This window comes from Apodemus sylvaticus, chromosome 16 (genome assembly GCF_947179515.1).
Source record: "Apodemus sylvaticus chromosome 16, mApoSyl1.1, whole genome shotgun sequence".
Classification (NCBI taxonomy): Eukaryota; Metazoa; Chordata; class Mammalia; order Rodentia; family Muridae; genus Apodemus; species Apodemus sylvaticus.
Genome location: NC_067487.1, coordinates 13,603,892 through 13,628,822, shown reverse-complemented (window position 1 = coordinate 13,628,822; position 24,931 = coordinate 13,603,892).

Sequence of the window (24,931 nt, the reverse complement as noted above, 5' to 3'; positions counted from 1 at the left end):
TTAGCCTGCTTATCCTTTGAGTATAGGAAGGCTACTGATTTGCTTGAGTTGATTTTATAACCTGCCACTTTGCTGAAGTTGTTTATCAGCTGTAGGAGTTCTCTTGTAGAGTTTTTGGGTCACTTAGGTAGACTATTATCATCTGCAAATAGTGATAGTTTGACTTCTTCCTTTCCAATTTGTATCCCTTTGACCTCCTTATGCTGTCTAATTGCCCTAGCTAGTACCTCAAGTACAATATTGAAAAGATAAGGAGAGAGGGGGCAGCCATGTCTAGTCCCTGATTTCAGTGGGATTGCTTCAAGTTTCTCTCCATTAGTTTGATGCTGGCTACCGGTTTGCTGTATATTGCTTTTACTATGTTTAGTTATGGGCCTTGAATTCCTGTTCTTTCCAGGACTTTAAGCATGAAAAGATGCTGAATTTTGTCAAATGCTTTTTCAGCATCCAATGAAATGACCATGTGTTTTTTTTTCCTTTGAGTTTGTTTTTGTAATGGAATGTGGGTCCACTGATGGTGGAAAAGGAACACAGCTGTGATGCTGTGAGAGCTAACTGGGAGAGATTAGCTCAGATGCATGAACCACGCTGAGTGGGACCCTGCCTGGACTTGGTGCTGAGGCCTGGAGGGGCAGGGGAGTTGGCGGGTCATTCTTTTTAAATATTTTCTGCAACAGGTCATTTTTCTACAAAATCAGTTGAGCAAAAGTAAAAGCAAAAGACAGTAGTCAGAGGAAAATGAGTAGATGAAGGACGCATCCTTGGGAGAGGCTAATTAAAAGGGTCCCAGCAGTACCCACTTGCTTGTACCTTTGTTTAGATTGGAATCCATAAAATTCTCCCTCCCGTCCACATTTGTATGTCTATTAATATTGCCATTGCAATGTGTGCGCATACACATACACACACACTAAAAGTGACAACACTAAAACTGACAACAATAACCAAAGGAGACAGTATTAGTTTGAGAGTAGGGGAACATGAGGGAAGAGGAAGTGTGCTGGGGAAGGACTATAAAGAATTAGAAGAAGTAGGAAGGTGAAATGTGACTTAATTCTATTTAAATTAGTTTAAAATCAGTTCTTAGGCTAGGTTTTTAATACCAGGTATAAAAGAATTAATCAATTAATTATGAAAATGTAAATGACACAAAATGTTCAGAAAACAAATAAAACACATTAAATCAGGAGGCTTAGGATGTTAGTCATCAGTGCCATTCACTGCAACTAATGAAATCACACAGCTTCAGGGAAAACAGGCCCTCTGAGTACTGTTTAAAGAATTCCGTATTTAGGCATCTCATTGATCAAATACATATGACTTCTTGAAAATAAAAGCAAAAATATCACTTTTTTCATTCTTCAAAGATTTAAAAACTTTTGGTGCTTTGGTAAACAAATTGAGGGTCTGTTACCCCCCCCCCCCAGAAGCAAGGTTTATTTATTCACTTTTCAGTCTGATCATAGCCTCTGTCCATCCATCCCCTCCTCTTATACCACCCTTATACCCCTTCCCAATTCCTCTTCCCCATAAAGGCCCACTGTGAGAGAAAATGAGTTTAGTCTTGCTGTGACTGGATTTTTGAAATGAGATTTGTGTAAACAAGATAAGAAAAAGTCTTGATGAATTGTTCAGATTCAATTCATGAGGGAAAACCATGTTTCTGAAACCTCTAGCTTAACCAAACAGGTTGACTTCCAAAATGAAAATGAAGAGAACACTTTACCTGATCTTCAATCTGCTGTCAACAAGTCATCTGTGTCTTGCAACACAGATGCTGAGGAAACCACAAGCACACAGGAACCAAGTTAGGGGCCATATCTAATCTTCTTTTCTTCTCTTAAGAAACTGTATTTCAAAAATAAGCTATGATGTTGAAATCTGTATCAGTTTAAACACACACATTAGAGTGATCAGATTAATCTCTAAGCCCTTCCACAATGCTGAGCTAATCTCAAAGTACTTTTTCCTAATCTGGACACTATGTAGCAGTATATAACACTTTCCCACTACCTACTATTCAAATGTCACGACTTAAGTAACTTACTGTGTGCTGCGTTTCTCTATTTTTCATGGACCATCATTAAGACCTGCTGTCGTGTCTCTGCAGTAGTCTTCATGTTGACTTTGTGTTCTATCTGTACCTTGTGGTAAGTTCCACAAGGAAATAAAACCTGTATTGTATGTGTGTATGTGTGTGTGTGTGTTTGTGCGCGTGCGTGCGTGCGCACACTAGCACAAATCTGTGGGTATATCTATGTGTACATACTTGCATATAGGGAAAACCTCGGCTACTATCAAATATCTTTAACTTTTCTAATATTATCCACCTGTAACCACCACAATCATTTTTGTTGTTGCTAATTTTTTGAGACAGTTTCTCTCATTGAACTTGAAGCTCACTGACTAGCTAGGATCCTGGCCAATATACCCACAAAGCCTCTAATTTCCATGTCCTCAGCACTAGAATTACAGGTGCACACCCTTGTCCCTGTTTTCTGCGAGTCTGTGAATTCTAGGCATCCAATCAGATCTGTGGGCTTGCACAGCAAGCTTTTTGCCAACAGCCATTCCCTCAGCACTTTCCTGGGTCTCCTGGAGCAGCTTTCCACTTGACATTTTGCATTCAATCCTGTCCTTTACAGATGCAGTCATTAGAGCTCTTACATCTCTAAATTTTTCCATGACTAATTATTAATTTTATAATTCAATAGAATGGATTATAGTAACAAATAGAAACTTATCACAAACTAATTATTAGTACTCATAATTTATTTTAAAGTAAGAAAAAAAACAAGCCTAAATATAGAATAAATGTCTCAGAGAACATGATGTAGCCATTATATTTCATACTGTCTATGTTCCTTAATTAATTGAATTCCTTAATCAATATAATTAATTGAATTAATATGGACTTAACTTTCAATTTTACATTCTTAGGTATACTGCAAATTAACTGTAAATGTAAATATTTATATTAATAGTAATAATAAAAACATAAGATTAAACATTTTATTTATATATATATGCAAGTTCTTTAAAAGAAAACGTCCTATAATTACATGATATAAATATTCCTGTTCAAAGATAATTTGCGTAAGCTAATTTCTTTTTAACAACTTTGAGTAATGGACACAGTATAAGTGATTAGGAAATACTCTGTCAATATAATAATAAACTCTATTTTGAGCCATTGGAAGGAATTAGAATTTTAAAAACTCTATAACTATATTAATGTGTTATTCAAAAGCATGTTTGTTTCTTATCTATTCTTCATATGCATTATTGTGTTACTATGTTCAAGTTACAGAGCAGGTAAAGAGTGAGTCTCAGGGACAATTGTCTGTGACCTCGGGCTGAAGCAGGAAGAAGGCAAGTTCAAACCAACCTTAGATTGCTCAAGAATCTCCTGTGTCAAAATAAGTAAGTAAACAAAAAAAATCAGATATATGTCTCTAGTAGTCCATATTAAAATATTAAACATCTAAAAATTATAATATTCTATATCATAATATTTTAAAGTCGTATCCAGAGAGGGTTCCTGGGATATAAAACAATTCATGTTCTATCCTTGGGGTCATATCACCTAATATAATAAAAGTTATACTTATATTTACAAAATAATGCAAAAATTATATTATTCAATGTTAGGTAGTCACAATTTATAAAAACATAATAGATAACTCTTTTTTTAGATATTTTCTTTATTTACATTTCAAATGTTATCCTGTTTCCTGATTTCCCCTCCAAAAACACCCTATCCCATTCCTCCTTCCCCATGCTCACCAACCTACCCACTCCTGCTTCCCTGTCCTGGCATTCCCCTATAGTGAGGCATTGAGTCTTCTCAGGCAACAGAGGGCTAATATCAAATATATACAAAGAATTCAAGAAGTTAGACTCCAGAGAACCAAATAACCCTATCTCCTTGTACCAAGCTCACCTCCAAATGGATCAAGGACCTCCACATAAAACCTGACACACTGGAACTAATCAAAAAGAAACTGGGGAAGACCCTGGAGGCCATGGGCACAGGGGAAAAGTTCCTGAATAGAACACCAATAGCTTATGCTCTAAGATCAAGAATTGACAAATGGGACCTCATAAAACTACAAAGTTTCTTTAAGGCAAAAGACACCATCAAAAGGACAAAACATCAACCAACAGACTGGGAAAGGATCTTCACCAACCCTAAATACGACAGAGGGCTAATATCTAATATATACAAAGAACTCAAGAAAGTAGAACCCAGAGAACCAAATAACCCCATTAAAAATGGGGTACAGAGCTAAACAAAGAATTTTCACATGAAGAACTTTGGAGAGCTGAGAAACACCTTAAGAAATGTTCAACATCATTAATCATTAGGGAAATGCATATCAAAACAACCCTGAGATTTCACCTCTCACCAGTCAGAATGGCTAAGGTCAAAAACTCAGGAGACAGTAGGTGTTGGCGAGGATGTGGAGAAAGAGGAACACTCCTCCACTGCTGGTGGGATTGCAAGGTGGTGCAACCACTTTGGAAATCAGTCTGGTGGTTCCTTAGAGAACTGGGCATGTCACTTCCTGAGGACCCTGTTATACCACTACTGGGCATATATCCAGAGGATTCTTCAGCATGCAATAAGGACACATGCTCCACTATGTTCATAGCAGCCCTATTTGTAGTAGCCAGAAGCTGGAAAGAACCTAGGTGTCCTTCAACGGAAGAATGGATACAAAAAATGTGGTATATTTACACAATGGAGTACTATTCAGCCGCTAGAAACAATGAATTCATGAAATTCTTAGACAAATGGATGGAGCTGGAGAACATCATACTAAGTGAGGTAACCCAGTCTCAAAAGATCAATCATGGTATGCACTCACTGATAAGTGGATATTAGCCTAGAAACTTTGACTACCCAGGACATAATCCACAAATTAATTGATGTCCAAAAAGAATGGAGGAGTGGCCCCTGGTTCTGGAAAGACTCAGTGCAAGAGTATAGGGGAATTCCAGAACAGGGAAGTGGGAAGGGATGGATGGAAGAATGGGGGACAGAAGAGGGCTTATGGGACTTGCGGGGATTGGGGACCCAGAAAAGGGGAAATCATTTGCAATGTAATTAAAAAAAATAAAATTAAATTAAAAAAAAAAAACTCAGGAGACAGCAGGTGTTGGCGAGGATGTGGAGAAAGAGGAACACTCCTCCACTGCTGGTGGGGTTGCAAATTGGTGCAACCACTCTGGAAATCAGTCTGGCGGTTCCTCAGAAAACTGGGCACATCACTTCCGGAGGATCCTGCTATACCACTCCTGGGCATATACCCAGAGGATTCCCCAGCATGTAATAAGGATACATGCTCCACTATGTTCACAGCAGCCCTAATTATAATAGCCAGAAGCTGGGAAAAAACATGTGTCCCTCAGCAGAGGAATGGATACAAAAAATGTGGTATATATACACAATGGAGTACTATTCAGCCATTAGAAGCAATGAATTCATGAAATTCTTAGACAAATGGATGGAGCTGAAGAGCATCATACTAAGTGAGGTAACCCAGTCTCAAAAGATCAATCATGGTATGCACTCAATAAAAAGTGGATATTAGCCTAGGAAATTGGAATATCCAAAACATAATCCACACATCAAATGATGTCCAAGAAGAACAGAGGAGTGGTCCCTGATTATGGAAAGACTCAGTGCAGCAGTATAGGGCAATACCAGAACAGGGAAGTGGGAAGGGGTGGATGGGGGAACAGGGGGAGGGAAGAGGGCATATGGGACTTTCGGGGAGTGGGGAGCCAGAAAGGGGAAATCATTTGAAATGTAAATAAAAAAACATATCGAATAAAAAAAAAGAAAAAAAAAAAACATGGGGTAGAGAGCTAAACAAAGAATTCTCCACTGAGGAATACCAAATAGCTGAGAAGTATCTAAAGAAAGGTTTAACATCCTTAGTCATCAGGGAAATGCAAATCAAAACAACCCTGAGATTCTACCTCATACCAATCAGAATGGCTAAGATCAAAAACTCAGGTGACAGCAGGTGCTGGCGAGGATGTGGAGAAAGATGAACACTCCTCCACTGCTGGTAGCATTGCAAGCTGGTACAACCACTCTGGAAATCAGTTTGATGGTTCTTCAGAAAAGTGGAGTACTACTGGAGGACCCTGCTATATCACTCCTGGGAATATCCTCAGAAGATGCTTTAACATGTAAAAAGGACATATGCTCCACTATGTTCATAGTAGCCCTATTTATAATAGCCAGAAGCTGGAAAGAACCCAGATGTCCCTCAACAGAGGAATGAATACAGAAAATGTGGTACATTTACACAATGGAATGTGTAGAGAGCTAATCAGTCACACAATTTCCCATAACCTAATATGAAAAAGTGACTTTTATTCACCTAAGATAATTGTCATCTGAGAGACCTGTGGTTGCCCCAGTTTGCTAACCTAGGCTTGGTCTCGGAAGTTTCTAGCCTCAAATCTAATCTAGACCTAAAGTTTTCAACCTCTGAGACTTCCTACATATTCAGCTCATCCCTTTTTCTAAGCTCTGACTGGCTGGTTCAAATCAGCTACTCTAGCTCAAAACTCCTCAAGCTGACTGATTCAATCTGGCTTCTCTCGGCTTCTCACTGAATTACTCTGCTTGGCCTCAAACTAACTGTCAATTTGTTCTAATCTTTGTGCTCCTTTTTATTCTCTGGCTTCAACTGCCTCTTCTGACCTGCATTATACTGCATGAACTCAACTCAACTGCACTGGTCTTACTGTAATAACTCACCACTGACTCAACTCCTAACTCATTGAGTAATCCAACTCCACTTAACTGAACTGATTGAATCTCTCTCTCTCTCTCTCTCTCTCTCTCTCTCTCTCTCTCTCTCTCTCTCTCCCTGAGCCACTTTACATATGTGCCAGGACTTAATGCTTTCTTTACATTATCAGAATTCTCATAATCATCAACCCAAAACATTTTCAAAGCCTCCGTATTGACAAATAAACAGATAATATTATGAGGTTGTAGGCTAAAAGCAAGGCATGACATTTTGTTATGGATACATGTAAATTTGAGTAAACTTATGAATGGAAAGTTAGTCTATGGCACAAGTGAGTTGCCAGAGGTAGTTCAGTAGCTTAAATACAGAAAAAAGAAATTTTACAAGCCTCTGCTTCTGTTATGTACAGAGTGTTAATCATAACAAAAGCATCTTCTAGTATTCTTGTAGATAAAATAAATGTACAAATATGGCATGTCTAACTAATTATTTTCCCTTATATAAAACCAGCACCTTTCTCAAAACAATGGCTTCTCTTTGGCAGGAAAGAGCAATGTGTTGGCCCCAGGGACTTATCAGAAGTCAACTTGGGCCTGGGGATCTAAATAACAGTTTTAATAAGCTAGAACTTTCACATTACATTGTCATATATCATGTATATTATGAGTCATGTTTTTATTTCTGAGAACTCTGTTGTTTCAAGCGACAGAAATTCATCTGCCTTTTCTCAACAAGTCAAGGAGGCATAAGTCAAGGACTTTTCTGTGCAAGTCTGTTCTGTGCAAGACTGTTAGCCCAGGAATGCTAAAGCCCTGTTGTGAGAAGTTTTAACAGAATACTTCCCTTCATTTTCACGTGTGCTTTGTGTCTGTGGGTCCTTGTTTCTTATCTGTGTTATGACAGGAAACAGCATTTGAACTGTGTCTGGGCAGAGTCTTTGTCAGTCTCATCAGGAGACCATTAATTATATCTGTATCCCCTCCTTGTGAAAAAATGTCATAGACAGGGAAATATTTATTTAGAATCATTTTATAGAGACATAGGCAGTCACATAAATTGTCTCAGTTCTGTTATGGGCAGAAAATGGTGTCCTGTAACACTGAAAGTATGTGTAGTATAAAAGCAACTTTTATTCACCTGACATAATTGTCATCTGGGAAGCTTACTGCAGAAGAAGCTCACCCTTTCTAGTCCCTTCTGAACACTGGCTGGTTCAGTTCAGCTGTTCTGGCTGAAACTACTCTCCAAGCTGGTTGATTCAATCTGAGTTTTCTCAGCTTCTCATTGAATTGCTCTGTTTGCCCTCATACACACTGTGGCAATCTAGTCTAATCATCTGGTTGCTTCTCATTCTCTGGCTCATTCTGTTTTCACCTGTGTCCAGTTTCTTCTTTTTGCAACCTGTCTGTAAAACTGTCCCTATAAAACCTGCCTCTAAATTCAATGAACAACTGTAAAGAACTCCACTCCATTGTACTGCCTCCCAAATCAGTGACTCAGCCCAACTGACTGGCTCAGCTGACAGGTGGGCTCCACTGTATCGAATTTAATGGAATGAACAGACCTGACTAGAACTTAGAGATCTGCATGCCTCTCTCTGCTGAGTGCTGGGATTAAAGGCCTGGACCTAATCTTTTCTTAAGGCTGACCTGGAACTCAGAAATCTGCTTGCCTCTGTCTCCTGGGATTAAATGCATGTTTGTATCTTATCCTGATCACACAGACCTAGAAGGTTTTTGTATGTAATTCCTTCCTAGAACAGCCATGTTGCTGGATTGAAATCACTCTGCAGTGTAGAAGCAAAGGGACCACAATGACCAAAACAGAAAGCCTTTCAGAACAAGTTTCTGTAATCAGAGGACTTTCCCTTTAAGTTCTATTTCATTACCCAATATCACAGGGAGATTTAGGCCTTCAGCATGCAGGCATTGGTTCATAGCCAATAAACAGACTCCAGTTGTAGTCTCTAGTCAGTATGTTGAAGACAAACTACTGAAGAATAATAGCATACAGAGTAGGTCAACTCTGGAAAATAAGCCATGAAAATTGAGCTTAAATGGGGTGCATGTGAATGAGTTAATATCATTTTTAGTGCTCAGAATTGTTACTTGTTGCTATTGACATAAATAACAAAAATGGGTTATGATATCAAACAAAGAAAGAAATAGAAATAAGAATGAATTTTTAAATATTTTAACAGGTAGAAAACACAGGATTAAAATATTCTTCAACAGGTAGAGAATAAGATAAATATGGAAAGGGGGAGAATAAATTTCATTTCTGGGAGAAATATCAAATTTTTATAATAAAATTTGCATTTCACATGAGCAGTATGTTTTCAAATATGAAATGATCCACCTGGTAGTGGAGTTTTATTATCATCTGTTCTTATCCTATGCATAGAGATTGTGCACATGTTTGTCATTGGCATAGTGCCTACCCAAATGGAAACAAAACTCTAATTGAACTAATAAAATAGGAGTGTGCCTGCTTAAGAAACACAATGTGCTATTTACTCAGGCATCTTCTCAATTTTTCAGCTGCAATCTCTAGGAGAACTTCCACATTCTCTAATAGTTCTGACCCTGACTGTCAAGAGCAGGTCCAAGAAGCAATATAAGGAAACTAAGCCATGAAACTAAACATCCCTAGTGTTATAAGTGCTTACAGAAATGTGGTCAAAATGGGGAACAGCATATTTACATGTGAATGTAAAAACTCTTTTAAAAAAAGCAACCACAGAAACACTCACAGCTGGCATCTTGCTGAGCTTGATGGGGAATCCTGAAAGCTCTCTTCTACAGTCAATAGATGCTGAGGAGAAAATAGCTAGGCTCCTATTCAGCATCACAGATGACATCTTTATGATCAAAGCTAGCCTGCAAAGTGCATTAAAGGACACACAGATTCAGAAATAAGTGAATTGTGTGTATTTACAGATTACAGGGTCCTCTAAGCATGCATACCTTATCAAGTCTGCTTTCAAGTAATCTAGTCGTATCTAATGAATCCAACATGTGAGCTCTATAAAATCTTGTTATTTAGGAGATCTTTGAATATCATTAACATTCAATAGCCTTTCAAAATGAAATTGTAACCACATATTAACAGTAACAAAAGAAAATAAATTTACCAAGAGTTCAAGAAATAGTATAAATCATGAAATACTGTTGAAAACTGAAACAATTTAAATACATGTAAATATACATGACTGAGTGTTGCATCAATTAATGAACAAGGAGGCCATGAATTTGAAAGAGAGAAATGAGTGATATAGGAGAGGACTTAGAACAGTGGTTCTCAATCTGTGGGTCACATCCTCTTTGAGGGGTAAAGGACCCTTTCACAGAGATCACCTAAGACCATCAGAAAACACAGATATTTATTTACATTATGATTCATAACAGCAACATTATAGTTACAATGTAACACCAAAAACAGTTCGATGGTTGGGGGGTCACCACCATATGTGGAATTGTATTAAAGGGTCTCAGCATTAGGAGGGTTGAGAACCACTGCTTTAGAATGAGGAATGAGAAGAAAGAAATGATAATTGTAGTGCAGTCTCAAAATATTAAAACAATAAAAACCAAGACATAAAAATACACCATGTTCATTGACATGAGCACCTAGTTTATCTGAGGTAGGAATATGATTACATGTCTGATTCACACATCCGAAACACTCACTCTTAAAAATCTCACCTACTTTGCAGAAAGCAGCAGCATGAGTTCAGATGGAAGTACAAGGGAGCCCGCACATTCAAATTAATCTTAATGACGCATGAAGTTGTTAAGCCTCACGCCTCGTGAAGCACAACTTTAAAAAGGAGCAGGGTGACTAGAGCCATGAAATACTGAAGTGCATATGCAATTGTTACCCTAGGACAAGTAAAGAACATGCATGTTTATCGTCAACTACGCTTTGCCACCTGTTAGTCACTGGTGAAGAAAAGGGTATATATTTTCAAATAATACTGTTGGCACCACTGGTAGCATATACAAAATAATGAAAAAAATTAAAACACACACACACACACACACACATGCCCACACTTTTTAAATTTTAAGTCACTTAGGCTAACAATGTTCTCTACGAGAATAACAAAAGCCCCAGTATCAGGCGTGAGAAATCTCCTTTCAAATGGCTAATCAGTGTAATCCACATGATTCTCAAAACAAAATAGACTATCTCTATGGCTCCTGGTTGCTTATCAATGGTTGGAATTGTGCCATTACTACTGAAGACATCACATATTTAAGACACAGAACTCAGATGATTGTAGCTGGATCTAACCTGAAATTCTATTTTCTATGGTTTAGCTTCCTTCAAGAAACTACCATGTAAGTTGGCTAAAAAGGGGGCACAATTAAATAGTTCTACCCAGATACAATACCTCTGACCCACAACAATTAGCAGTATAGTATGGCAGGAATCCTCTGTTGTTATCACAGAATCCTCTGTTGATAGTAAAAGGGAATGATGCCATAGAACCTGTATGTCACAGACCCTGCATTTGTGCAGGAGCTATGCTGATTTGCAGTTGTGACTCAGGGTGCATCATAGAAGACGGGAAATAAGATTTTAAGAACTAAATACTGGGAAATGAGTTGTGAAATAGTTGCTCCCAGAAATGGCTGCATAAGCCAAACAGCAATAGCACATGTTAATGTGAAAAGGAGATTTTGTGAGGGCCCACCTGTAGATAAACAACTATAGGCGAATAATGGCAGCCTAGAGAAAAAGGCCTCTCCCAATGATGAGCCACTCCCTATATTGGTCGTCCAATGCAGAGTGGCCAACCCTGATATCGTATACACACAAACAACAAATATGCACTCAGCAATGTGTTTTTATATATTAGCGTACATATATTCTTGCACACATACATACATATGTAGAGACAGACATGGAGGTGACTACAATAAATAGAGGCTTCACGGAGTAGAAACAGGAAATGCTGAAGATGGAAGTGGCACAATTATAATTTAGCTAAAATTTTAAGAAAATAAAGAGGAACTGAGAGCCAACAGAAAGAAAAGGAATATTTGTAAAACATCATTAATTAGAAATTGGCAACTATGTATAGAAACTTCAGTCTCAAATAATCTGGAACCCCAAGATCTCTCAGACACTGTACCATCAAACAGGCAGCATACACCAGCTGATATGAGGCCCCCAACACATACACAGCAGGAGGACTGCTGGGTCTGGGTTCATTCAGAGGTGATGCACCTAACCCTCAAGAGACTGGATGCCCCAGGGAATTTAGAGGTCAGGGGGTGGGGTGGGGAGGACATCCTTGTGGAGACAGTGGGGTGGGGTGGAGGTATGGGATGAGGAACAGTCAGAGGGTGGATAGGGGAGAATAAAATAGTGGGAGTGTAAAAAAATAAATATTTTTATAAAAAGACTCAATAATAAAAACATAAATACACAACAATTAAGAAAATATCTGATTTCTGTACAAATTTTCAGCAGACCTTATCCAGATGAATGATATCTACAATCATCACCCTGTAAACATAGGAGCCATAAACACACTACATGTATCAAGTATGCAGATATGCAGAGTGGTCATATAGGATGACCAAAACCACTATAGAAAATCAGATTCTATAACATTATATATTATATATGCAAATACAAGTACAAACTGAGCTTGTTTTAAATACATTGGAGATATTCCTCAAACATTAGATACAGTTACAATAAAGCTCAGAATCTCTTCTCAATGTGTACTAAGAAGAAAAGTGTTAGAAATGATAGTTTATTATGTTATATTAAGGTACCATTATAATATTAAAAAACTTAAAGAAGCACGAGAAATGTCTTCATAATTTACATATTGTGATTGAGAATGCAACACTAAACATAAAATTACTATCAAGATTTTTAGCAAGGAATTATTAATATTTAGAGAGCAAATGATAGTGACATTTCTGGAATGTGTTTCTTATCATCACGCACATGCACACACAACTGACAATTATGATGGAAGTAATATTGTCACTAATACTTATTGTGATAGAATTGTATTACAAGAGTTGAGTAGAGTTGAGTTAGAGCATGCGTATTTAAAGGATACTTAAACCTTTAAGACCCTACAACAAGGGCTGGAGAGACGCCTCAGCAGTTCACATTCCTTATTGTTCATGTGTTGTCCATTTTAAAGCACACACAATGGAGTTCACAACTGCCTCCAACACCCATTCCAAGGCAGCAAATTCCCTCTTTCAGTCTCTGACACACTGTATGCACAGGGTGCATAGATACATGGAACAAACACTCCTTCATACACATGAAACAATAAGTTTCTAAAGACAAAAGGCTTTAAGCCCAGCAGATGCAGCTGCCTTTCTTATGATTTTTCTTAGACTCCAGATCTCCAGTTCATAATGCTGAGGGTATTTTAGTAGTATGAGAAAGGATGTAATCATGACTGATATCCTATGTACAGGATTCCATTGTCCTTGAGATTTGCAAAGAGGAACACAAAAATGAATATTCATTTTCAATGTTGACATTTTCTTTGATACATTAAAATAGCACTAGTGTCTGCTTGGACATAATATAGAAATCTATTTAAATTCAAAACCAGACAACATTCCAATTACAACATCAAATTGTGATGTATATTATGAACTCAAATAGATAATAAATGTATACATTTATTTTAAACAATTGAGGCAGGGCCTCAATTATAAGAAATATTTTTCCAGGTGGTGTTTTAGAGGCTGATTGTGCCCTTTGCCTTCATTTCAATATAATAGAGGACTTGAATAACCTATTCAGAATCTACTGTCTAGAAGTATATTGTGCTATTGCAATCTGCCAAAGACCAGGTCAGATACATTTAAAGAGGATTTATCATTATCATTTAAATTGCATTCTTTTAAATTGTGAGGAACAAAGTCAACACAACTGAGGTTTAGCATTCTTGTATTTCTTTTTTATTTCTAGTTCAAGGGGTAATACTTTAGATTTCCAAGATGACTTTTCTTACACATCACATGGTCGTCGTGTCCTAATCAGTATCTGTAGTTGGAATTTCTTGAGAAAGTATGAAAGCTTCCATAGCCTCTGATTTAAAAATGCTAGGCTCATACAGAAGTATGTTTGATCTCCCCTTGATATAGGTCTGATGAAGCCATGCACTAAGTTTTAACATGAAGTCAGAGTATGTGTTAAGGAAAGGAGTGGCTTCACTTTCCATAAATTTATATTTTAAAACTTCAATAATCTGTGTTGAATATCCATCTGTCCAGGGTAATATTATAAAAATTATCTCATGTTATTTAGCACTAATAATATTAATTCTCAAGGAAAATAGTAAAATTATATTAACATCGATTGCCTCAAATAGTATTTATCTTTAAATTTTATCCCATGATGATGATTGTATTCTTTTATCTCCTAGAGTCTAAACACCTTGCTCTCCCTCACTGCTTTGCAGCTCATTTTGATTTAAATTTGAGAAGAAAGTCTGTGATACACATTTTTGAGGTATTTTAGTGTTTTGTAATTTAAAATATATACTTTAAAATAATTTTCATGACTTTTTAATTTATAATTTAATCTGTATATTAAGAAGGTTACTTTTCTGAATTCACATGAGATTCTTTTGAATAGCCTTTTTTTTAAAATTTCACTTTATGTTCCATTCACAGCCCTTTTCCTCTTGTCTTCCCAGTCCCACACTTGCAAACTCTTCTCCCTCTTCAGAGAAGGGGAGTCCCCCTTAGGGACCACCACACTCAGGGTCATCAAGTCTCAGCAGTTCTAGGCACATCTGCTCCCACTGAGGCCCATCCAGGGGGAAGGGAATCCAATGGCAGGGATCAAGGACCAAGACAGCCCAGCTCCACATGTTAGGGGAGCCACCTGCACACCAGGCTGCACATGAGCCGCACAAATGTGGGGGCCCAGGTCCAGCTCCTGCGGGCTCCCTGGGTGGTGGCCCAGGCTCTGTGAGCCCACATAATATTTTTAAATATCTTAACAAAACATTTTAAAACTAGTTTAAATTTTGTTCAGAGTTTGTTTGTTTGTTGGTTGGTTTTTCAAGAGCAAAATTTCGATGAAACTCAGAAAAGAGACATTTTTTTCTGAAATAACAAGATAGTTTGCAGACTGAGTTGAGAGACACCAAAATCATTGGAAAGCTATGTCACGAGACCCTTGTGGTACTGGATCAAAAACTGTTAGCCCTCAGGTTTTAGTCCACAGTGCTTTCTTTCTGGTTATCTGTCTACCACGAAGTCTTTACTATATGAGTCGTTTCCAAAGTGCTTGTTACTAACCATATCGCAACAGTCTAAGTGCTTTCACTGGATTGGTACTGACTGCGCCCTTTAGATACCAAGGCAATGAAATTAAACAGAAATCAGATAGAGAGAAAAGAAAATCATAGAAATAATGCTGTTCAGTGCATGAGGATGATTCACGTGAGTGCATTTCTCAAGCTAGTACTGTTGAGGTTGGGCACAGAGGAGTCTCAATGCAACAGTATCCATGGACGGCAGTCTTGCAGCGCTGTGGCAGAGCAATGCAGGGTCTCAGAATTAGCATCTGAGCTCCACAGAAATGGGACCCCATCGCACTGGGGAGAATTTAGCCCCTCCTAGGCACTGACATTAATTTGAAAACTTTTATTTTACAAAAGGTTCATATGACATTTTTTCTTTCATTCTTGCTTTAATTTTGATATTGTTTGGTATGGAAATTTGAAATCTATTAGATAATTCAAAATTCAAACAGCACTCTCTACAGAGTTCAAAAAATTAGTCACTACCTACTTGAGAAATTTATAATGGTACATTATAGGCCAAACCACCAAGCAGTGCCTGAGAGTAGATTTTACTGAAAATATCATATTTAAACAACCCTGGAGATAATTCTCCATGGATAATGTTACTATGTAATGCGTGCTCATGTATTTAGAACCATATATTCTGTTTTGTTTTTATGAATTAGCATGTTATTCACTATAAAGAGTATGCAAATAAAGATGGGTTTTATGTCCTTAAACACTTACAATCTTTAAACATTTGCTGTAGCACTTTTTTATGCAGAAGAAGGTTGTAGAACACAGTACATATTACTGAGTATCAATTCTGTGAATGATAGTTTTTCTCCTAATAGCAAATGAAAGAACTATTAGTAGGCATCTGAGTCTAAACGTGTTATGAAAGGGTTAGCGAAACTTAAAACAAAGCAACATGGTAACAATGTTTTCTAAAGAGGTGATGTATGCACAAAAGAGATAAAAAAAGATCCATAGGGAAAGATACTTAATAGTTAGAGGTTATGCATCTTGACTATGACAGTATCAGCATCCATTCCTCCATTTTAGATTGGGAAGAAATTTTAGATATGCAAAGGTTTGTATTCCATAGTTAAAAATCATCCGCTGATGCATTTCAGAGCCCAGTGATCTAAGTCTTCCATTCCTGTGGGTGATAAATATTAGGAAGAAAATCACTGAGCAGCAGAAACCTTCCCTTGACTACCCTCCTCTCCTCCAGAGTTCTGCACTTCTAGTGAAGTAGCATTTTCTTCTGAGGTCAAACTTGATTTAGACAGTGATAAGCTGACGGGACAGTTGTATCCAACTGCGAAGGGATCTGTGACTATGATGCTGAGGGAGAGATGGGTAAAAGAGAGCGTCTTATAGAGCACATTGACACCAAGATTAGAGAATAACAGGACCATTCAGTGCTACGATAAAAGATCCTGAGCTTGAGAGACTTGACAATGTCCAGAGATCACACAATATTCCACTGTTCAGAGAGAGAAGGATTAGCATAAAACCTACTCGTGTTAGTATACATGAATGAAATCTATCTGTTTCTATCTATGCCTGTGACTGTGTCAACGTCTATTTCTATAGTATATGACCACATCTACTTTAACATCTATCTATTGATCTATCTATCTATTGATCTGTCTATCCATCTCTCATATATATATATATATGGAGATTGATATCTATATCATCTATCTATCTATCATGTATCTTCTATCTATCTATCTATCTATCTATCTATCTATCTATCTATCTATCATTTATTTGTCTACCTATGCCTCAAATGAAAAAGGAGACATTAATGATCCAGAGAAAATGGAGCTCCTGGACAATGAGGAAATGAAAAACAGAAATCCTGGACAATGAGGGCTTCAGTAGAACAAAATACAAATGTGAGTATTGATTCCTACATTTTAAAATGAGTCAGAAAGGATAAAAAAGACAGAAAATATAGTGATTTGCCACTTTAGTAAGAATTGCAGAGGATGTGTGGAATTTTTATTTTCTTTGTAAAAAGTACTAGTATCATTAGTGTTCAATGCAGACAGACACAGAAGGAGAATTTTTAAAATTTGTTCATATATCTTCCTGTGGAACAGTGCTTCGGTCCCCCTTTCCATTGCTAATGCTCTCTATTCTCAATTTCCTTCCAAAATAATATTATTTTTTAATTTTTCTTTAAAAATTGCATACAGGCACAAAATATATTTTGATATTATATACCTCTACTAGCACCCTACAAATGTCAAAAGACCCACCAAATAACCTATCTTTCAATGTCATGACATCTTATCATTATCAACCATTAGATAATTATTATTAATCCCCAATTCCAATTACTTCTGTGCATTTACACACACTGTGGATCCCTAAACAAGACCCACACAATGTCAGGCTTGACAAGATGAGTGGGACAGGTGGAAAGTGTTCTAAGACTCTGGTCCTAGTATAGGCATTTTGTTAAAAGGAAATTTATCTTTTAATTATTTCTCTCCAGATGTGTGTGTGTGTGTGTGTGTGTGTGTGTGTGTGTGTGTGTGTGTAGTATTTGTTCTGGAAATTCAACGAGAGTCCTCTGCAAAAGCATCAGGAGTCCTTAACTAAAGAGCTATATCCTGATGTCCCATATTCTTTTATAAGCTAAGTTTCATTGGTAGAATTTTTATTTACACACAAACACACACACACACACACACACACGTACAGAGAGAGAGAGAGACAGACAGACAGACAGACAGACAGAGACATAGAGATTATACAAGGACGAAACAGAAAGATCCCAAAATTTTAGCATAATCTTAGTATCTTAAGTATATGTCAAGCTTGCCCCATTCTTCCTAAGGTCCCAGAAGATTCCTCTCCTGTGAAGCAGCAGATGCAATCTCCCTTCTCCTGAGCCATTATATTTTTCCTTTGGTTATGTAAAGTTTCTAGTATCACCTCTCAGATAGGCAGCTTTAATTACATCACTTGTTTAAAATCTTCAGAAACTGTACATAATAATTGATGGAGTAATATAAAGTATTAATGTTTCTCTTATAAACTATACCTCTATTGTTTTTCCTTTAAGAGAATGCAAATAACTATGCTATTTTTTTCATAAAACTATAGATATAGCTTGTCTGAAATGACTGAATGTTGGTTTGCCACAGCTTTATTGAACTGTGAGAAATTTGATTTTCTAATTCTATTTTTCTTTACTGCTTCATTTTTCTCATATTCAAATTGTTAATGGGTAGTCAAATGAGGTTATAAGAACTATTGAGAATTCAACCAAATGCCATCAACTGTATTGTAAATACATTAGAAAGCATTATTTTAGTGTAGTACAAAATCCTAATAAGATGTAAAATTAGTTACATACAAGAATGCCTGTAAATTTGTTCCTAGTCTAATACAATGAACAAAGTGCACATGGAAGTAGCTCTAAGTGGAAAATGAATGTTCTCTAGTCTGTCTTAACATGACTGGGGAAAGCTTTAGTGATGGAACTGTCTCCTGTCATCAAAACGGCAATAACTCCTCAGCAGGTCTGCAGACTTTCAGCTCAGTGAATACATTCCCAACTACGTTTTGCACCTTCAGTCTTTCCAAAATGCTTCACCCATTTCTTGATTCTACATAATAAAATTAGCAAGTTCATTTCTTTGAAATTATATGTGTTCTTGAGGAACAAGTGATTTTCAAATTATCTTTTATAAAAATGTTATATTTTTGTCTCTGTCTCTATTTCTCTGTGTCTCTCTGTTTCTGTCCATCTGTCTGTCTCTCTCCATCAGAAATGAATTTATACAAAATGATGAAAATGATCCCATAAGTACAGAAGAAGGAATAGATACCTATGTTCACACAAATCTCCACATATCAAGTGTCACACAGACTTCCTTAGTGGAGAAAAGCAGAAAAACAAAATCAAGCAATCCCCCTGTCAGGACATTGTGATTTATTATCAATGAAGCAGGGCTAAGTCTGAAGTTATGTTAGAGTGTTTTGCTTATACTCCAGTCTTTACTGCACAGCATACTGAATTAGTGCCGGCATAATTATGAAAACATCAGGTAGCATTAAAAAAAACTATGGGTGCAACCTGAGAAGGTTTCGTGGGCATCATGAATAAAACTGTGCTTTGTAGAATTTTGTCTCTGTCCAAGCCTGCTCTAAGACTCATCTCCTGCTCCACGTGTGCGTGTTACAGAGCATTTTCAAGGATGGGTGAAGCTTTGGATTTGATAATCTCACTTTCAACTTCAAAAAGTAAAGAAGAAAAGAAAGGAGGAAGAAAGGAAAGAAATGAAAGGAAGGGAGGAAGAGAGGGAGGAAGAAATTTAAACGGCTTTCCTTTCAACTTCCAACTTCATTTTTCTTCCACTTCACTTTCTTCTCCCTTAATCATGTGCATCTCTGTAAGAACACGGTGGGATGCTTCATTATCACCCAGGCTTTGTTCATACAAGACCTTTACTTCCCTCTGTGTAAAACTTCACAAGATAGTATTGTGTGCATTTGCTTCATTCTATTTGAATTAAACTTCTTCATTTTCTACCACCTTCAGTGCAGTGACTGCAAGCTCAACAGTTTCATAAAATAATCTTTATTTCAATTCTCAGTAAATTCACACATTTTTGTGCACACATGGGAAAAATAACACCTATTCTGTGTTTGTTGGTCAAAATGTGTCTCTTGCTGTAATTTAATAGCCACATAGCAAAAAATATAATCTTCATGTATCTCATATCAAATGCATATCATAAGGCTTATTGCTTATCTGGTAGATATTTTAATGGGAAACAAAAAGTGTAAAACCATCTCATGTCGTGTCCTAAGTTGCCAGAAATTATGTTAAATTGTCTGTTTATCAAATTTATTTAATATTATCATTATTTTTGCAGGAAACTGAAACCAAAGTATGTGTCATATGTGTGTGTGTGCATGTGTGTGTGCGTGTTTGAGTGTGTGTGTTTTTTGTGTGTGTGTGTGTGTGTTTGTGTGTGTGTGTGTTCAGTTATAGGTTTCAGACTAGATTATGGTAATAAAACCAGTGGGTAACATTTTCACTCTTTTGCTAAAATGCATCTTAAACATATGGGGAAAAAAATCTCAATTGGTAAGTCAATTACCCAGACTGACATCATTTATATACTATCTGGAATATAGTTACTAAAGACTTTTAATGTGTATTAATAAGCATTTAGCTATTAGAAAACTCATTAAAATACTATCCATTTTCTGGTGACTATCTTACTAGTATTTCACTTACATTTTTATTCCAATCCATTCCATATTTACAAAAAACATCATCTAAAACATATCTGCAATAGAGACTGGTTTTCTTCTGCACACTGTGGATTCCCAAAGGATCCATTGAGAAAGCACCTAGTTAGACTTGCCGAGTGGGCAGTAATAGGAAATTTCTTTTTTCCCAAAGAAATCTTATTTCATTTTAAAAATGTCATTCTTATATAAGTGACTCTTCCTAGGTGAATTCATAATTGGCATCCCCCTGATGGCCGAGATTGTCAACATTTTATTCAGTTTTATTAGCATTTTTCCTTTCTTCTTTTGAGAACCTCCTCTTTAGATCTGTGGTATTTTTATCTGTTATTTCAGGGCTATATTTTAATGTCACTTATGTATACTTTTATATACATAGTTTTGCATCACGAAAAATTCATCCTTATTAATTAACAACAACACAAGTTAATACAGATGTTGGAAGGTATTTTGCAGACACAGTGGTGCTTGTTATAGCTGATATAAATCTTTGCATCATCACTGACCTTTGCACCAAAGGACAAAAAATAATTCATCCTGTTGTTAGGTAATGATATCATTGGTAAGAAATTAATACCATAACAACATAAAAACATAAGTCATGTAGAAGATTAAGATTTTCTGCCTTTTAAATGTTCAGGGATTCAAATGTAAAACACCAGGAAAAACTGAAGGAGGAAGCCCTCACTACACTTAGATTTTCTGAGTGTCACTCTTTCTTCCTGCTGCCTGCCAATCCAGACCTCGAACTCATAGCTACTCCAATACCATGTCAACCTGCAAGGTGTCATGCTTCCTTCCATGAAGACAGTGAACTCAAACTCTGAACTAGCCCCAGTTAAACATAAAGCAACAAGCAAAACAAAAAATGATAGTAAAAGAAGGACTCTTTGGGAAGAACAGGGATCCAGGGTAAAGTGTGGGAGATATAAAAATGGGTAACAGGAGTGATTACAGTCAAAGGAATAAGCATTTATGAAAAAGTATAATTAGTTGTCATATGACATATTAATATATGTTTGAATGGTTTATTAAAATTTACAAGATTTAAATATAGAAAAAATATAATTTCAAATTAAATGTATTTCTGAAAAGGTTGTAATTGCACTTTGCCTGTTTTTTCTCTCAAACATGGGTACAATTACATATACACATTGTTTGTTTGTCCCCATATGTGCACTGGTAGTTAATGCCTCTCTTCTCTAAACCATTATCTTTTTCTCTCTGATAGACAATAAGAACTAGCTGTAACTTTTGCTAGGTCATTTGGACATTCAAGAAAGCTTCCTTGGCTCATCTAAAGTGTCACAGCCTCTCATTTTGTAGGAGTTGGGATTCTAGGTTCTTTTGAGAAAGTATTTGGCCAATAGAACATTCTTAATTGATATAAAATAATAACATAGCTGAGATTTCCTTGATGTTTGACAGAAACCACAGGTACGGCTTTAAATGATTATTTAAACTGATTATTGGTGACTGCCAAGCATTTTGAAGAAGTCTAAAACAATACTCACATAGGGGACATTGGTGTTGGAGCTAGCCTGAAATCCTGGTAACTTGATTTTACTATGATACTACTTGAAACACCAGAACTAACCTGACAAGTGATCAGAAACCATTGTTGGCAGACACAGCAATACCTCTATACAGGGTCCTGGAGAGTGAAGTCAGAGGCAGAGCCCTGACAGCAGCTGAAATGAATGCTTTGATTTTGGTGACCGTCTTGACTGCTCCAAATCACATTGTTGAGTTTAACTTTCCAGAGAAGTTACAGGAACTCTGCCTTGAGTGACATACAGACATTCACTCATCCCGTGTCCCCTCTACCTCTCAGCAGGTGTTAGTCTCCTCCATTCTACCGCCAAATGTTGTTTCCCCTAGAATCTTAGATGGTAGGTTTTGTAATTAATGTTTTACAAATTCTAAAAGTTTACATATTTCATGGAGAATAGTTGGGAAACTGCTCCCTGTAGCTCTGCTATTATGAGTTAAAATGTCAGGATTTTAAGAAACAGTTTGGGTGGTCACAGTGATGTTTCTACAGCTGGTTATGAGTGTTTCCTGCTCATCCAGAGGACCTGAGTTCAGTTTTAGCATCAATGTCAGGTGACTTGTACTTTGTAATCTTTGTGGTCATGGCATTTGTGCACATAAATAAAAACACAGGTTGACACATATACATAAAATTTTAAAGAAATCTTCAAATGAAGATTTGAAGTATGAAAGAACTTTTGACTTTAAAAAAAAACATAAAGATTAACATATTGTATCTAACGACCTTCCAAAAATGAGAAAATGCTAGAATTCCCATACATGTACCAAAATTATCACTTCTTCTAAGTTCATTCCTCTAAATTTTAGCTGTATATAAGCTGCATATTATAATGTTTCTTCTTTCTGAAAAATTTCAAACAAGTACATGAAACAAAATAAAAAGAAAATTATAACCAGTTCCATACCAATAAGCTCAGCAGTCACAGAATGCTTTTAATATTCAACTGGGCTATAATCTGAAAAAAATGATAATTTTAAACAATTTTGTTTGCTCATTAAATTTCATTTTGCAGTTATGAAATTAAAAACAAAAATAGAAGCACTTTGTTCCTGATCAGTAAAGTCCATATGCAGCACAGAGTACCTGTTTCTTAGTGGGGCAGATGATTTATGTGTGTCTAGAGTAAACACATCTTGTTTCTTTGTCATCAGAGCACTCGAAATCCTGGGTATTTAATGTTCAACACCATTCAGAAGTTAAGGGATCTCATACAATTGGAGACAGAACTTGTAAAATAGTTTTGTTCTTTTTCATTTATTTATTAGTCAGCAAAAATGACATAGTGGCTTAGTGCAAAGTACTAAGCAAGGACACACAAACACTACTTAGTGAATACCAGCATACTAGTGTGCTACCTCAGATGCCAGTCTCTGTATTACCTATGCCGTAATGAAGAGGATGCCACATTCACAAAGTCAAGGACACACAAACACTACTTAGTGAATACCAGCATACTAGTGTGCTACCTCAGATGCCAGTTTCTGTATTACCTATGCCGTAATGAAGAGGATGCCAAATTCACAAAGTCTGATATTGTTTTAGCTGGGGTTTCTATTGCTATAAGAGCATACCATGACTAAAAACCAAGCTGAAGAGGAAAGGGATGCTGTTCCTCACCAAAGGAAGTCAGGACAGAAACTCAAGCAGGGCAGGATCCTGGAGACAGGAGCTGGTGCAGATGTCATAGAGGAGTACAGCTTACTGGTTTGCTTTCCCTGGCTTGCTTAACCTGCTTTCTTGAAGAACCCAGGATGGCATCACCCATACCATTGTGCACTAATTGAACAATAATGGCTTATGCTCTAATCAAGAATCAACAAGTGAAAAACAAACAAACAAACAAACAAAAAGAATCAACAAGTGGTACCTCATAAAATTGCAAAACTTCTGTAGGGCAAAGGACACTGTCAATAGGACCGAATGGCAACCAACAAATTAGGAAAAGATCTTTACCAATCCTACATACTATATAGGGCTAATATCCAATATATACAAAGATTTTGAGAAGTTAGACTCCAGAGAAATAAATAATCCTATTTTAAAAAAAGGAGTACAGAGCTAAACAAAGAATTCTTAAGTGAGGAATATCTCTAATGGCTGAGAAGCACCTAAAGAAATCTTCAACATCCATAGTCATTAGGGAAATGCAAATCAAAATGACCCTGAGATTCCACCTCACACCAGTCAGAATGGCTAAGATCAAAAACTCAGGTGTCAGCAGATGCTGGTGAGGATGTGGAGAAAGAGGACAACTCCTCCATTACTTGTGGGATTTCTAGCTGGTACAACCACTCTGGAAATCAGTCTGGCTGTTTCTCAAAAATCTGGACATACAACTAACTGAGGACCCAGCTATACCACTCTTGGGCATATACCCAAAAGATGCTTCAACATGTAATAAGGACACATGTTCCACTATGTTCATAGCAGCCTTATTTATAATAGCCAGAGCTGGAAATAACCTAGATGTCCTTCAACAGAGGAATGGCCACAGAAAATTTGGTACATTTACACAATGGAGTACACTCAGCTATTAAAAACAATGACTTCATGAAACTCTTAGGCAAATGGATGGAACTTGAAAATATCATCCTTAGGGAGGTAACACAGTCATGAAAGAACACACATGGTATGTGCTCACTGATAAGAGGAAATTAGCACAGAAGCTCAGAATACCCAAGATACAATTCATAGACCATATGAAACTCAAGAAGAAGGAAGAGCAAAGTTTGAATAATTTGGTGCTTCTTAGAAGGGGGAGCAAAATACTCACAGGAGGACATATGAAGACAGACTGTGGAGCAGAGACTGAGGGAAAGGCCATCCAAAGACTGCCTCATCTGGGAATCCATCCCATATACAGTCACCAAACCCAGAAGCCATTGCAGATGCCGGGAAGTGCTTGCTGATGGGAGCCTGATGTGGCTGTTTTCTGAGAGGCTCTGCCAGAGCCTGAAAAATACAGAGTTGGATGCTTGCAGCCATTGGATTGAACATGGGGTCTGTGATGGAGGAGTTGGA